At 44.5% G+C, this 17195-nt stretch overlaps 1 long non-coding RNA gene across 1 annotated transcript; it reads left to right on the forward strand.

Moving 5' to 3' along the window:
* Positions 1-10223: 10223 nt before the first annotated feature.
* LOC102174731 lies at positions 10224-15552 on the forward strand. Its single transcript, XR_001917586.1, has 3 exons — positions 10224-11281; positions 14651-14726; positions 15420-15552. It is a non-coding gene; the product is annotated as an uncharacterized LOC102174731 (long non-coding RNA).
* Positions 15553-17195: the final 1643 nt, after the last annotated feature.

Genomic DNA, 17195 nt, shown 5'->3' on the forward strand with positions numbered 1-17195 from the left:
GTGACCAAAACTGTCCCAAGAAAAACAAATGCAACAGGGCAAAATGGTTGTATGGGGAGGCATTACAAATAGTTGAGAAAAGAAGAGAAGTGAAAGGCAAAGGAGAAAAGGAAAGATATACCCATCTGAATGCAGAGCTCCAGAGAATAGCAAGGAGAGATAAGAAAGCCTTCTTAACTGAACAATGCAAAGAAATAGAGGAAAACTATAGAACGGGAAAGACAAGAGATCTCTTCAAGAAAACTGAAAATATCAAGGGAATATTTCATGAAAGGATGAGCACAATAAAGGACAGAAACAGTATGCACCTAACAGAAGCAGAAGGGATTAAGATGAGGTGGCAAGAATACACAGAAGAACTGTACAAAAAAGATCTTAATGGTCCAGATAACATCCTGAAGTATGAAGTCAAGTGGGCCTTGGGAAGCATTGCCATGAACAAAGCTAGTGGAGCTGATGGAATTCCAGCTGAGCTATTTCAAACTTTAAAAGATGATGCTGTGAAAATGCTGCACTCAATATGCCAGCAAATTTGGAAAACTCAGCAGTGGCCACAGGACTGGAAAAGGTCAGTTGTCATTCCAATCCCAAAGAAAGGAAATGCCAAAGAATGCTCAAACTACTGCACAATTGCACTCATTTCACATGCTAGCAAGGTCATGCTCAAAATCCTTCAAGCTAGGCTTCAAATAGTACGTGAACCAAGAACTTTCAGATATACAAGCTGGATTTAGAAAAGGCAGAGGAACCAGAGAACAAATTGCCAACATGCATTGGATCATAGAAAAATCAAGGAATTCCAGAAAAACATCTATTTCTGCTTCATTGACTATGCTAAAGCCTTTGACTTTGTGGATCACAACAAACTGGAAAATTCTTCAAGAGATGTGAATACCAGACCACCTTACTTGCCTCCTGAGAAACTTGTATGCAGGTCAAGAAGCAACAGTTAGAACTAGAGATAGAACAACAGACTGGTTCCAAATTGGGAAAGGAGTATGTCAAGGCTGTATACTGTCACTCTGCTTATTTAGTTTCTATGCAGAGTACATCATACGAAATGCTGGGCTGGATGAAGCTCAAGCTGGAATCAAGATTGCTGGGAGAAATAACAGTAACCTCAGATATGCAGAAGACACCACCCTAATGGCAGAAAAGAAAGAGGAACTAAAAAGCCTCTTGATGAAGGTGAAAGAGGAGAGTGAAAAACCTGGCTTAAAACAACGTTCATATTGTCCCACCCTCGCCTTCTCCCACATTGAAACATGTATATTACCATATGCAAAACAGATGATCGGTGCAAGTTCGATGCATGAAGCAAGGCACTCAAAGCTGGTGCTCTGGGACAACCCAGAGGGATGGGGTGGGGAGGTAGGTAGGAGGGGGTTCAGGATGGTGGGACACATGTACACCCATGGCTGATTTATGTAGGAGTATGGCAAAAACCACCACAATATTGTAAAGTACTTAGCCTCCAATGAAAATAAGCAAATTAATTTAAAAAACCCTAAAGCAAAATAAAGTAAAAATAAAAATTTAAAAAAAAATTAAAAAACCCCTCATCATTCAAAAAACTAAGATGATGGCATCTGATCCCATCACTTCACAGCAAATTTTGTTGTTGTTCAGTTGCTCAGTCGTGTCTGACTCTTTGTGACTCTATGGACTTCAGCATGCCAGTCTTCCCTGTCCTTCACCATCTCCCAGAGCTTGCTCAAACTCATGTCCATTGAGTCGGTCATGCCATCCAACCATCTTGTCCTCTGTTGTCCCCTTCTCATCCTGCTTTCAATGTTTCCCAGTGTCACAATCTTTTCCAGTGAGTCGGCTTTTCACATCAGGTGGCCAAAGTATTGGAGTTTCAGCTTCAGCGTCAGTCCTTCCAATGAATATTCAGGGTTGATTTCCTTTAGGATTGACTGGTTTCATCTCCTTGCTGTTCAAGAGACTCTCAAGCATCTTCTCCAGCACACAGTTTGAAAGCATCAGTTCTTCACTCAGCCTTCTTTATGGTCCATCTCTCACATCTGTACACGACTACTGAAAAAACCATAGCTTTGACTATATGGACCTTCGTCGGCAAAGCAACGTCTCTACTTTTTAATACACTCTCTAGGTTTGTCATAGCTTTTCTTCCAAGGAGTAAGCATCTTTTAATTTCATGGCTGCAGTCACTGTCTGCAGTGATGTTGGAGCCCAAGAAAATAAAGTCTGTCCCTGTTTCCATATTTTCCCCATCTATTTGCCATGAAGTGATGGGATCGGATGCCATGATCTTTTTGTAGTTCTTTGTTCATGTCTTTTTCTTCTTGTGGTTTGATGATTTCTTTTGTAGTTTGCTTGAATTACCTCCTTTTTGTTTTTTGTGTATCTACTGTAGGTTTTTGATTTGTGGTTACCATGAGGGTCATATATGTTGACCCATAATTATATTAACTTGCCATAAACTGATAATCATTTAAGTTCAAACACTTTCTAAAAGATCTACATTTTTCACTCCTCTCCCCATTTTGTGATTTTGATGTTCTATTTTACATCTTCATGCTTATGCTTTTTCTGTTAATTGTAGTTATATTGGTTTTTACAAAAAATTTTGATTGTGTTTTAATCCGTGTATTGGCTTATTTAAGTCATCATTAATCCTTTTATATATTTGCCTTTCCTATTGTGATTTTCCCCTTTCTGGTAGGAGGTGGGAGTGGAGAAGGAGGGGCTAGAGCAAGGGCCAGTTGTGGGCTAGGGCTTTGCCTCTGCTCGGTGGCCAACACTACCCAATTGGGAGTGGGGCTGGGTCCTAAGTTGTGGGAGCATGTCTGGAGGGTTTGAGCTGGCTCCATTTCCTTCAAGTGTGTGCTCTTCCCCCTCTCAGCACTGGCAGCCTTGCCCCAATGGGGAGCAATGCTGGAGCAAGAGGGGCTGGAGCAGGCACTTGATGTAGGCCAGGGCACAGGCTGTGGCAGTCCCAGCACAGTCAGAGTTCCAGAGCATTCCTGATCTGCTACCTCTGCAAGTGACAGCAGTGGCTGCCCTCATCGAATTTAGATGCCATTCCAGATATGAGCTGGCTCCGTCCCTCACAACTATGTACTCCTCTCTGCACTGGCAGCCCTCACCTTAGTGCAGAGCTACACCATGGAGCTGACATGCCAACAAAGGTCTGTCTAGTCAAGGCTATGGTTTTTCCTGTGGTCATGTATGGATATGAGAGTTGGACTATAAAGAAAGCTGAGCGCCGAAGAATTGATGCTTTTGAACTGTGGTGTTGGAGAAGACTCTTGAGAATCCCTTGGACTTCGGGGAGATCCAACCAGTACATCCTAAAGGGAATCAGTCCTGAATATTCATTGGAAGGACTGATGTTGAGGCTGAAACTCCAATACTTTGGCCACCTGATGGGAAGAACTGACTCACTGGAAAAGACCCTGATGCTGAAAAAGATTGAAGGTAGGAGGAGAGGGGGATGACAGAGGATGAGATGGTTGGATGGCATCACCAACTCGATGGACATGAGCTTGAGCAAGCTATGGGAGTTGGTGATGGACAGGGAAGCCTGGTGTGCTGCAGTCCATGGGGTCGCAAAGAGTCAGACATGACTGAGTGACTGAACTGAACTGAACACCATGGAGCAAGTGGGGCCAGAGCAGATGCTCAGTTCAGGCTGGGTCATATGTGGGGTTGGTCACAGGAGACAGGCTAGAGTCTTGGGTAGTTTCAATTTGCTTCCTCCCTCTTGTTCCTGAGAGTAAGCAAGCATGTGCACACTCTTCACAAGTGGAGTGTAGGTTTCTTACAGTCCTTCTGTTTCACCCCACTGGTTTTCAAACCAGCTCCAGGGTTCTGTCTTCCCTGTGGTGGACCCCAAGGTTGAGGTGCCTAATATGTGATGTGGGTTGAACTTCTCACTCCCCTGGGAGGATCTCTGAGTCTGTGCATCCCACTTCCTCTTCTGTGTCCTCTCCCAGAGGTACAGGTCCTAACCTGATTACTCCTCTTCTCTTCCTAGTTGATTCTGTGTGGCTCATTCTTACAGCCTTGGTTGTGAAAGAGTCTTCTTGACAATCTCCAGTTTGTTTTTAGTGAGAATTGCTCCGTATGTAGAGATATTTTTGATGTGCTTATGGGGGTATGTGAGCTCTGCATCCTCTTACTCTGCCATCTTGATCTCTTTTCTCCTCACTTCCTCTTTCTGCAATCTCCTCTTCTCCTGAACTTTGAAAAACTTTTAGGATTAAAAAACAGCTCTCAAAAAACCTCTTAAAGCTGCAGGCTTTCTACTCCTCAGTCTTAAAATCCTCCTCTAGCCAACTGACTTTTAAATAAAATGCAAAGTCATTTCAACAGAGAAAGGATTATCTTTTAAATGAATGATTCTGGAGCAACTGAATATACATATTTTAAAAACTCCAAAAAAAACCCAAAACCAAGATGAACCTCAACCTACACTTCACATCTTATACAAAAATTAATTTAAACAGATGACAGACAGGAAAATAAAAAATTATAAAACTTTTAGAAGAAAATATGAGAGAATCTTTGTGACCTTAGGTTAAGCAAAGAGTTTTAGATACAATTCATAAAAGAAAACATTCAGAGAAAAGTTGAAGTATCTGCTCCTTGGCTCATTCATGTTCCTCCTCCATCCCGCCTGGAAGGCCATTCTAGTGTTTGTCTCTAAGGATGCTCAGAAAGCAGTTAGCATCTAGTGTATCTGGGAGGTCAGAAGTGAACAAAGAAGTAAATCAAGAATCATCAACAACTGTTGTAGGAGCATTGGGCTGGGAGTTATTCATACTTCAGTGCTGGCTGAACTGTCTAGTAGAGGAGAGAAACCTGCAGCCCACACAGTGACGCAAAGTGAATGACAGAGGTATTGTGGGAAAACTGAAAAAGAAGGAACAAGGGGTTTGAGGAAGGCTTCCTCATGGACCAGGCATCTATGATTAGCCTTGAAAGATAAGCAGAATGTTGACAGGTACAAACAGGCAAATGCAAAACAGACAAGAACAGGCAGCTCTCCTGTATCCTTTATAATTCCAAGGTTAAAATAAAAGGAATACCACTCACTATTATAAGTATTCCAGGTTCGATGCATGATACTGGATGCTTGGGGATGATGCACTGAGACGACCCAGAGGGATGGTATGGGGAGGGAGGAGGGAGGGGGGTTCAGGATGGGGAACGTGTATACCTGTGGCAGATTCATGTTGATGTATGGCAAAACCAACACAATATTGTAAAGTAATTAGCCTTCAATTAAAATAAATAAATTTATATTAAAAAAAAAGAAAAAAGAAAAAAACAAAAGAGAAGCAGGTCAGTCAGTTGGCAAGGAAGCAGAGGGAATGTCCCAGATGGTGATGCCAAAGCTAAGTCTTGAAGGGTGAGCAGGAATTAGTAAAAGAGAAGGACAAGCTTGAGGAAAGGATTGGATTGTGGAAGCCCATGCTGGATTGTCAGTCCAGGATGTTCTGAGTGTTTGACTCCTGGAGAGCCTTGGAAGAGGATTCATCTGTTGCAGGAACCGGCCCCAACTTGACCGGCCGGTATTCCTGGCCCCGCTCCCGGGCTGTCTGGGTGCGTGCCTGCAACGGGGGACGACCCCTCGTTCCTCCATGCCGCCGCGGCGGTGGTGCGCTGTGGCCCTCGTGGACCGAGCGTGAGCAGTTGGCCATCCTCAACGCGGGCGGGATGGGTCAGTCAGGCCCCGGGTGATCGCCTCCCTTCTTCCTCGCTTCGTGAGGTTGCAAATGCCGCGCGTCGCCCCACGCCCCACGCTCTGCAGGCCTGGTTCCTTGAGCTCGCTTGGGCTTCCCTGGTAGCTCAGTTGGTAAACAAAAGCACCTGCAGTGCAGGAGACCCCCGTTTGATTCCTTGGTCGGGAAGATCCCCTGGAAAAGGGCATGGCAACCCCCTCTAGTATTCTTGCTTGTTGAATCCACATGACAGAGGAGCCTGGCTGGCTACAGTCCATGGGGTTGCAAAGAGTCAGACACGACTGAGTGACTAAGCACACAGCAACTCTAGTGTAAATTACAGCATCTATTTGTTTTTATCTTGAAGGGATAATATGGAGTCAAATTTGTTGTTCAGTCTCCCAGTCGTGTCCGACTCTTTGCAACCCCATGGACTCAGCACGCCAGGCCTCTCGTCCCTCACCATCTCCTGAAGTTTGCCCAAGTTCATGTCCATTGCATCAGTGATGCAGAAAGAACGGGAAGCCAGATAAACTGCAGTAATTTGTCAATGGCAACAACACCAGGCAGGACATCTGGTCATCAATGGCTACTCAATGACATCAATGACACACTTGTGTGTCAGATGTAAACTGGGCACTGGGCTACAAGTATAGTGCACAAAACCAACATTGTCCTTGCCTTCATTTCTAGTTGAGGAAGACAGGCATGACAAAACAGGTGTGAGGGGTTTAAGCAATGCCTCTATTTACTTCTTAATTTCAAGGTTAAAATAAAAGAAATAAACTTGCTATATAATTATGTCCATAAATTCATTCAGAAGGAAGGCTGGTCATCCAAATGGAAAGGAAGCAGAGAGAGCTTCCCAGACATTAATGCCAAAACTGAGTCCTGAAAGGTGAGCAGTGTGATTGCAATCTTACACAAAGAGATTTTTTTTCTATTTTACTTTTGTTCTAATATTTTATTTATTTATTTTTTAAATTTATTATTTATTTATTTAAATTTTTATTTTTACTTTATTTTACTTTACAATACTGTATCGGTTTTGCCATACATTGACATGAATCCACCATGGGTGTACATATTTTTTTAAATATTCATTTTGTTAGCAGAGAGTCTGAAGACCCTTCCTCCTGTGTGCCTCAGTTCTTGGTAAGGATGCAAAGAAGTATCTTGTAACTTACCCACTGCGAGAAAGTTTAAGAACAGGGAAAGAAAGCGCAGGTAGCAAAGAGTGGGACACGACTGAGTGACAGCACACAGAAAGAAAGAACAGAGAGAACACCTCAACAGGGAGGTGAGCCATGCCAAGGGAGGCGAATGGCCCTGGAGGGCTGGGGTACAGAGTTTTTAAGGCAGGATCATTTGAATAATCCAGGGGGGTCTTTGATTGACAGCCTTGATTGACGCCTGCAGGTTGTATATTAATAACAAGATGCTCCACTGTGCATGTCCTTCCCATAATTCAATCTGTTATAATTAGATGTATGTATTCGTGGAATATTTATGGGCAGTTAATAAGTCCAATGGCTGCCAGTGGTTACTGTAGTACAGGATAGTGTGAGGTGTGGGCAAGTGCTAGAGTAGGGAAAGTCCCACCAGTGGGCAGGTCGAGGGTTTTATGGTCCCTGACTATTTTGGGAGTACCAGTGGGGGTGTATCAAAGGCCCAGATGGTAAATTGCTTGGTGGAATTAGGTAGTTATTGGACCTTTAGCTGAAGTGGCTGCCTTTAGTTGCTCTCAGCTAAATTTCTGCCTATCAATTTTATGTCTTTTTAATCATGTATAAGATTGGAAGTTTTACATAATCATGGTAAATCAAATCATTATGGAATGACCCTTTCAACCCCAATTAATACTTTTTGTCTTAGTATTTTTAGTCTGATATTAATATAGTTGACCTTGTTTTATTTTGATTAACATGTGCCTGGCAAATTTTCTTCCATCCCTTTATTTCAAATGTTTCTGTATCCTTATGATTTGCTAGGTTTGCCATAAACAGTGTATGACCAAACTTGTTAGTCTTCATCCAAATGACAATCATTAACTGAAGAGTTTACCCTAGTAACAATTTTTATACTGTTTATGTAATGAAATAAAATTTAAATATAACTTACTTCCTTCTTACATTTTGCTTTCTATTTTTCTTGCCCTTTCTATCAATCTTTTTCTATTTTCTCAACTTCTAAAAGTTGACTTATGTGTTTTTTGTTTTTCTCATTGTCTACCTCATGATTAAAATAAGAGCAGATAGTATATGGTAATAATATGAAATTATCCCAAATAATTGGAAATGATAAGGGGTCCGTTTTCCCACCACATACAATAATGCAATTATCGATCACTGAAATATGTGAAACAGTGAAGTGCTGGCATCAGAAGATACAAGTATATCTATTGAGTCTGTGGCAGTGCTCTGCAGAATGGCATACCTGTAGCTATATAGCTTCTCTGTAACCATGTGCTTTTAAATTTTGGCCGTACAGCATCTATGCAGGGCATCTGGAGCAAGTGCAAACTCAATACGTTCAAGAAGGGGCGGGGTTAAGGTCGGTATCAGAGCCGGAAGTAGCTCTACTAGCCTTTCCCCACCGCCTGCAACGTGGCGCTCCTCGGTATTACGCCTGATCAGGTCTAATACATGCGAGGGCTTTGTGATTGGAAGGGGTGATGTGGGATCACTGAAGGGGGTTTGGGGATTAATAATGGCAATCTTTGAAGTATGAAGACGTGTTCAAATTGGAGTTGAGAGCTCAGTTCATTAATTTCTGTCTTTTTTATATTGTCAACTTTGAATTTCATCTAAGACCACAGTTGGGTATGTATTGTTTTCATTTTTGTTAAGTTCTGAGTATTTTCTAATTTCCGTTATTTTTCTTTTTATTTATTTATAATTTTAAAATTCTAAAAATTTTTGTGGACCCGCCGCTGTGATGGCGCCCCCCCCCGCCCCGCCCCCGTCGAGTCACCTTCCCCGCTGGCCTTCCCAGCCATCCCATCCCGGAGCCGGAGCCGATCGCGGCGCCATGGGGTCCCCCGCTGACCCCACCCCCCAGTTATTTTTCTTTTAATCAAGAGTTTAAAAATGCCTTTTCAATTTTCAAAAGTTAAGGCTTTTGCTTCTAACACAACTTATCTGTGCCCCGTGCGATGCTTATTCATTGGAAAGTGTTTAGACTTCCTTTAAAACTAAGTTCAGGGTCATTTTTTATTATTGCATCTCTAGATTGAAACTAATATGTGTTCTCTGGTTGATAATTGTCTTAAAACGTGTGTATTCTTTCTCTGTGCTTGCTGTTTTAATCTTTGAGAGTAGTGATTTGCGTGTGTGTGCATATGCACACGAACATTTAAAAATATTTGTATATTTATCTATTTTATTAGGTGTTACTGGATTCAGGTAGGAGTAGTTTTCAGAATAAAGATTGTCAAATTATTTTAGGTGAGTGAATCAGGGCAGACAGGGCATAGCGTGGCATGTGCAAGTGTTGGGGGCAGGGCTTGGCATGGCTCAGCACATAGGAGGCAAGGCAGGACAGAGTATGGTGCAGAAAGCAGGACGAGCACGTCAGGCTGAGTCTGGGAAGGGGGCAGGGCCTAGCTCAGGGCAGGGTTGGGTATGCCCTGGTGTAGAGTATGGGACGCATAGGGCTGGGAGCCTTAATGTGAGACAGAGTATATCCAAGAGGGTGGAGTCTGCATGTGGAGCCTGGAGAGACTAGGCATACTAGGTGGGGCAGAAAGGTAGGCAGAGCTTGTGTGAGGGGCTAGGCCATGAGTGTTTGGGCGGGCTGGGCAGAAGTGGCTGTCTGGGTCCATGGTGTAGGGCAAGCAGGGTAGCAGCTGTGTCCTGGAGGGTGGGCAAGGCAGGCTGAGCCCTGCAAGTGTAAGCAGGTGGTATCTAGCTTTTCTGGGCAGATATGCAGGACCTTAAGCATTCAAGTGGACAAGGTGGAGCCAGATGGACCAGACAAATGTGTCTGGATAAGGTGGGCAAGCAGGGCCAGGTGGTGCCAGTCATTCCCAGGCAGCCAAGACCTAGTGGGTCCTAGCCATAGAGGCGAGAGGGTGAGTTAGGGGTGTTGGGACAAGGTGAACCCATCTCCACCCACTTAATGCTGATCCATAACCCTCCTCCTATTATCACAGGAACTCTGTTTGTAATTCCTGGTCTCTGATGAATCCAGGATGCAGGATGGATGGGGGAGTAGAGTTGTGTGAGGGTCTGCCCCTCAGCTCTTACCTGTGATACTCTTGGAGAATTTGCCGTGGTCCCCCTGGCAACTGCCAACTCAGTCATATCTGCCTCAGTTGCAGAAGTCTGAGCTGTCTCAGAAGTACTAGGTGGTGGTGATGCCATTGGCAGTAAAGGAGGTACTTCAGACAACAGCCATACACCAACTGTTGTCTGAAAATGACCTGCCTCAGTACTAAAACTTATACCAGGACTTATACATAGGCGACTTGACAAGCAAAGCCTGAGTGTATGACAGGACCCCTTAGTGGAAGGAGGGAGACAATGAAAGCAGGGAGGATCAGCAAGGAGGAGAAAGGAGGAAGGGAGTGTCCAGAGACCATTTAAGGAACAAGCTGGGGAGACGTTTCAGCATTTTCCTGGCAATGAGTGACACTCAGGAGTTTCTGTTCCTAGATTCTGCACTGCTGAAGCAGGCAGTGGATATGAAGAAAATGAAGAATTTGAAGAAAAAAGTGGAGTGGAAGGTGATAGAAATTATGGAAAGGGGGGCATGGAGACGGAGGTTGGGGGCAGAATGCAGGACAGACGTACAGGATTAGGGAGCTGACATTGCTTCCCCTTCCCCTACCTTGACCACTCTGGTCCCACAGGAGGAGAACCAGAAGCAGAAGCTCATGGAAAAGTCAAAAGATCCAGAGCAGCCAGATGTCAAGGACTGAGCCTTGCTGCAGCAGTGCCTGGGACCTGGCTGTGTGCATCCCACCCAGCCAGGCTCCAAGTACTGCTCGGACGAATGTGGCATGAAGCTGGCAGCTGATTGAGTACACCTGGAGGTTAAGCAACAGGGCGTGGAATAGGGCATGATCTATGCCATCTGTAAGTCCATCCACCCTCCTACTTATGTATCCTGGCACAATTTGTCCACTTACTTGCCTATACATCCACCCTTACATACACCCACCCATCCACATTCCACCCACCAACCCACACAATTACCCTTACAGTCACCCATCCAACTAGCTACCCATCCACCCAACCATCCACCACCCACTCACCCATTCAACAACATTCACTCCTCTGCCATTCATTATCTTAAACATTCACTATTAAGCCACTCATCTGTTTCTTCTTTTGATGTTCCAAAATACCCATTCCATTTCTTGCTGACTCTCCTTCCAGCCACATCCATGAGATCCTGCCCCAGCGCTTTCAGCAGTGGCAGAAGAGTCCCTGCATTGCTGAGGAGAACGGCAAGAAAATGCTTGAGTGCATCCACCATGAACAGCAGGACACTCATGCCCCTTGAAGGACATGGAATGCTGTTTCCATGAACTTGAGGCCATCATTCTGTGTGACAAGTAGCAGGCTGTGTACCAAGATAAAGAGGTGAGTGGGAATGGATGTTATTGTTCAGTCTTTAAGTCGGGTCCAACTCTTTGCAACTCATGAATTATAGCATGCCAGGCTTCCTTGTCCTTCACTGTCTCCCCGAGTTTGCTCAAATTCATGTCCATTGAGTTGGTTATACCATCCAACCATCTCATCTTCTGTTGAGCCCTCAATCTTTCCCAGCACTGGGGACTTTTCCAAAGAGTTGGCCCTTTGCATCAGATGGAGAAAGTATTGGAACTTCAGCTTCAGCATCAGCCCTTCCAATGAATATTCAGGGTTGATTTCCTTTAGGATTGATTGATTTCATCTCCTTGCTGTCCAAGGGACTCTCAAGAGTTTGCAGTACCACAGTTCTAAAGCATCAATTCTTCAGTGATCAGTCCTCTTTATGGTCCAACTTTCACATCCATACATGACTACTGGAAAAACCATAGCTTTGACTAGATGGACCTTTGTCAGGAAAGTGATTTCTCTGCTTTTTAGTACGTTGTCTAGATTTGTCATAGCTTTTCTTCCAAGGAGCAAGCGTCTTTCAATTTCATGGCTGCAATCACCATCTACAGTGATCTTGGAGCCCAAGAAAGAAAAGTCTCTCACTGTTTTAATTGTTTCCCCATCTATTTGCCATGAAGTGATGGGACTGGATGCCATAATCTTCATTTTTTGAATCTTGAGTTTTAAGCTAGCTTTTCCAGTCTCCCACTCTCCTCTTTCACCTTCATCAAGAGGCTCTATAGTTTCTCTTCACTTTCTGCCATTAGGCTGGTATTATCTGCATATCTGAGGTTATTGATATTTCTCCTGGAAATCTTGATTCCAGCTTGTGCTTCATCCAGCCTGTCATTTTGTATGATGTACTCTTCATATAAGAATAAGCAGGGTGACAGGATGCAGTTTTGACGTACTCCTTTCCCAATTTGGAACCAGTCTGTTGTTCTATCTCTAGTTCTAACTGTTGCTTCTTGACCTGCATACAGGTTTCTCTGGAGGCAAGTAAGGTGGTCTGGTATTCACATCTCTTGAAGAATTTTCCAGTTTGTTGTGATCCACAAAGTCAAAGGCTTTAGCATAGTCAATGAAGCAGAAATAGATGTTTTTCTGGAATTCCTTGATTTTTCTATGATCCAATGCATGTTGGCAATTTGTTCTCTGGTTCCTCTGCCTTTTCTAAATCCAGCTTGTATATCTGAAAGTTTTTGGTTCACGTACTATTTGAAGTCTAGCTTGAAGGATTTTGAGCATGACCTTGCTAGCATGTGAAATGAGTGCAATTGTGCAGTAGTTTGAGCATTCTTTGGCATTGCCTTTCTTTGGGATTGGAATGACAACTGACCTTTTCCAGTCCTGTGGCCACTGCTGAGTTTTCCAAATTTGCTGGCATATTGAGTGCAGCATTTTCACAGCATCATCTTTTAAAGTTTGAAATAACTCAGCTGGAATTCCATGAGCTCCACTAGCTTTGTTCGTGGCAATGCTTCCCAAGGCCCACTTGACTTCATACTCTGGATTTCTGGCTGTAGATGAGTGATCACACCATCGTGGTTATCCGGGTCATTAAGACCTTTTTTGTACAGTTTTGTGTATTCTTGCCACCTCTTTTTAATATCTTCTACTTCTGTTAGGTCCATACCATTTCTGTCCTTTATTGAGCCCATCTTTCCATGAAATATTCCCTTGGTATCCCTAATTTTCTCTAAGAGATCTCTTGTCTTTCCCATTTGATTGTTTTCCTCTATTTCTTTGCATTGTTCACTTAAGAAGGTTTTTTTTGAAAATTTCTCCTTGCTCTTCTTTGGAATTGTGCATTCAGATGGGTATATCTTTCCCTTTCTCCTTTGCCTTTCCCTCCTCTTGTTTTCTCAGCTATTTGTAAAGCCTCCTCAGACAAGTAGTTTGCCTTTTTGCATTTATTTTTCTTGGGAATGGTTTTTGTTACCACCTCCTGTACAGTGTTACAAACCTCTGTTCATAGTTCTCTAGGCACTCTGTCTATCAGATCTAACCCCTTGAATCTATTTGTCACTTACACTGTGTAATTATAAGGGATTTGACCTGAATTGCCTAGTGGGTTTCCCTACTTTCTTCAATTTAAGTCTGAATTTGGCAATAAGGAGTTCATGATCTGAGCCACAGTCAGGTCCTGGTCTTGTTTTTGCTGACTGTATAGAGCTTCTCCATCTTTGGCTGCAAAAAATATAAGCAACCTGATTTCGGTATTGACCATCTGGTGATGTCCGTGTGTTGAGTCTTCTCTTGTGTTGTTGGAAGAGGGTGTTTGCTATGAACTGTGTGTTCTCTTGGTAAAACTCAGTTAGCCTTTGCCCTGCTTCATTTTGTACTCCAAGGCCAAACTTGCCCATTACTCCAGTTATCTCTTGACTTCCTAGTTTTGCATTCCAATCCCCTAGGATGAAAAGGACATCTCTTTGTGGTGTTAGTTCTAGAAGGGCTTCTAGGTGTTCATAGAACTGTTTGACTTCAGCTTCTTTGGTGTTAGTGATTGGAGCATAGAATTGGATTACTGTAAAGTTGAATGGTTTGCCTTGGAAATGAACAGAGATCATTCTGTCGCTTTTGAGACTGCACCCAAGTATTGCATTTCAGAGTCTTTTGTTGACTACGGGAGCTACTGCATTTCTTCTAAGGGATTCTTGCCCACAGTAGTAGATATAATGGTTTGCCCATTCCTGTCCATTTTAGTTCACTGATTCCTAAAATGTCAATGTTCACTCTTGTTATCTCCTGTTTGACCACATTCAATTTACTTTGATTCATGGACCTAATATTCCAGATTCCTATGCAATATTGTTCTTTACAGCATCAGAATTTACTTTTACCACCAGACACAGCCACAACTTGGTGTTGTTTTCACTTTGGCTCAGCCTCTCCTTTCTTTCTGGAGCCATTTCTCCTCTCTTCCTCAGTAGCATATTGGACACCTACCAACCTGGAGGGCTCATCTTCCAGTGTCATATCTTTTTGCCTTCTCATGCTGTTCATGGGGTTCTCAAGGCAAGAATACTGAAGTGGTTTGCCATTCCTTTCTCCAGTTGACCATGCTTTGTCAGAACTCTCCACCATGACCTGTCTGTCTTAGGTGACCCTACCTGGCATGGCTCATAGTTTCACTGAGTTACACAAAAGTTGTGATCCATGTGATCAGTTTGATTAGTTTTCTGTGATTGTGGTTTTCATTGCAGAGGCCATGGGATTGTAGTTCTTGCTTCTTCTGTCTGCTCACTGCTGTATGAGGATAAAGAGGCTTGTGGAAGCTTCCTGATGGGAGGGACTCTGTGGAGAGAATTGGGTCTTGCTGTGGTGGGCAGGGCCTGCTCAGTAAATCTTTACTCCAATTTTCTGCAGATGCTGGGGCCGTGCTCCCTCCCTGATTATTTACTTGGCCTGATGTGGCCCAGTCCTGGAGTCTGCAGTCTGTATGGTAAGGCTACAGGGTCTATGGTAAGGGTAAAGGCGACCTCTTCCAAGAGAACTTATGCCAACACACTGTGCCTCCCAAGACTGCTGCTGTCAGTGCCCCAACCCCACAGCAGGCCACTGTCGACCCACTCCTTTGCAGTAGATCCCCAAACACTTATAAGCAAATCTGGCTCAATCTCTTGTGGGGTCACTGCTCCTTTCCTCTGGGTCCTGGTACACACAAGATTTTGTTTGTGCTCTCTAAGAGTCTCTGTTTCCCCCAGTCCTGTGGAAGTTCTATAATCAAATCCTGATGACCTTCAAAATCAGATTCCCTGGGGATTCCCAGTCCCTTTGCTGGATTTCCAGGTTGGGAAGTCTGATGTAGGGCCTAGAACCTTTGGAACAGCTCAAGAACTTCTTTGGTATAATTGTTCTCCAGTTTTGGGGTTGCCCACGCAGCAGCTCTATGGTAGGGCTACAGGCTCTGTGGTAGGGCTAATAGTGGATTCCAACATCCTCCTGTCAATGATTGTTCAGCAACTAGTTGTGATTTTGGTGTTCTCTCAGGAGACGATGAGCCCATGTCCTTTTACTCTGCTGTCATGAGTCCAAGCTGTGGGAATGGGTGGGGTGTAAAAGAAAGGTGCCTGGTACTGTGGCCTGTGATCCCCACTCTGCACTGTTTCACCGGACCCTCTACTGTCCTATGCAGAACAACAAACATGGTGGAAACAACGTCGACCTGCAGATCTTCTGTGTCTCCTGTGGGAAACCCATCAATGTGCATACTGCCCTGTGCCACATGGAGTGCTGCTTCGCCAAGGTTAGAGCTTTGACTGGGGGCAGATGGGGCAAGAGTGTGTTTAGTTGGGTGGGGTCCATGGGGGGGGCAGGTTTGGTGCTGGGGTATTAGTTGTAGAAGAGAATACAACACTTATTCATGGCTCTACCCATTTCTGCTTATTGTATATTGCCAGTATAAGGGCCAAGATTTGGGCATCAATCAAATCACGTCCCGGTGGCGTGAGGGACATTGACCATGCTTATAGGCACATAGGGGTCAGCAAGGGACAAAAGTGTTGTTTGGGGCTTTGTCATGTGAGTGTATGCAGTGTATGTGCATAGTTCCTTCCATTTGTACCCATTTTCCCCCCAGTATGAACATAAATCATCCATCAGGTCCATGTACCTGACTTGCATTGAGGGGTGAGTGTGGGTGCTACTCAGGGTCAAAGGCATCATGTGGACAGGATCAGGAGCATGGTGGGCAAGATGAAGATCAGGATGTAGGTGGGCTCAGAGGCAGAGTTGGGTGAATTAGGGGCAGGATTTCGGTGGGGAGCCACTAGGGAAGCCTACTTGGATGAGCTGGACATCGACAAAGTGTGGGCATCAACCACCCTGATCCTTAGCACCTCACTTTCAATCTCTCCCCAGAGCCACAAGGCTCTTCTGTGATGTTTACAACCCACAGAGAGAGAGACACTGCAAGCAACTCCAGGTGTTAGGCCCCGAGCACTCCAGGTGTTTTATCAACCTCCATTCATCCACTTCTCCCTGTCAGACCTCCCCTCCATCCCTCCTCTCCTTCCTGTTTGATCTCTTTCTACTCGTCCATCCATCCTACCTGATCACACTCTTTCCTACATCCCAGCTTAACTTCTTCCTCCATCCTCCATGCTTAATCATACCCTCTTTGCTGCCTTCTTCTTTACCTAGTAATCACTGAATTCCTCTCTTCCTTTCTGCTAGTTCAGTTCCCATCCCTCTCCTTCTGCCTGACTGCCCTCCAATTCCCCTCTTCCTCATTTTACCTGCCTGATCCCCCTCCATAGCCACCCCCTCCATACCTCATCATCATTCTTTCTGCCCACAGGTTCCAGATAATGAGGTGTGTGGTTGTCCACTAGCACACAACGTCTTTGAGGTCACTGATGATTTCTGTCATCTCCCCAAAGGCCTTTGCAAACTCCACTCTTGCTGGGAGAAGCTGAGGTGTGCTGAGGTGAACCTAGAGTGTGTTCATGCGGTAGGTTACAAGACTGAGTGTGGCTGAGAGGCAGCATGGGATCCTAGAAGCCCCTTCTCACAATTAGCCCCACAGTTGCACGAGCTGGAATAGCTGGTTGAGCAGGAGCACAAGGTGCACACAGCCATGATGAATCGAACAGGGCTGCTGGCCCTGATGCTTCACCAGACAATCCAGCATGATCCACTCACCACTGACCGACGCTCCAGAGTAGGCAGCTGAGTTCTGCTCAGCTGAGGTCCTGTGCCTGACACCTGGTACAAGGGGCCATTCTACGAATTTCTCACACAACTGTTCCTCTAACCACGTCTTTCTCAGGGCATCTCAAAGTTTCTCTGTGCTTCTCTGTTCCCCATTTAGTATCCTATCTCTGCGCCTCCTTAAGGTGGACTGGTCTTTAAAATTTCCCCACTTCTGTCCTTTCTCTTATCCCCTGTCTCTCTCTTTCCTGAACTTGGG

The sequence above is a fragment of the Capra hircus genome (genome assembly GCF_001704415.2).
Source record: "Capra hircus breed San Clemente chromosome X unlocalized genomic scaffold, ASM170441v1, whole genome shotgun sequence".
Classification (NCBI taxonomy): Eukaryota; Metazoa; Chordata; class Mammalia; order Artiodactyla; family Bovidae; genus Capra; species Capra hircus.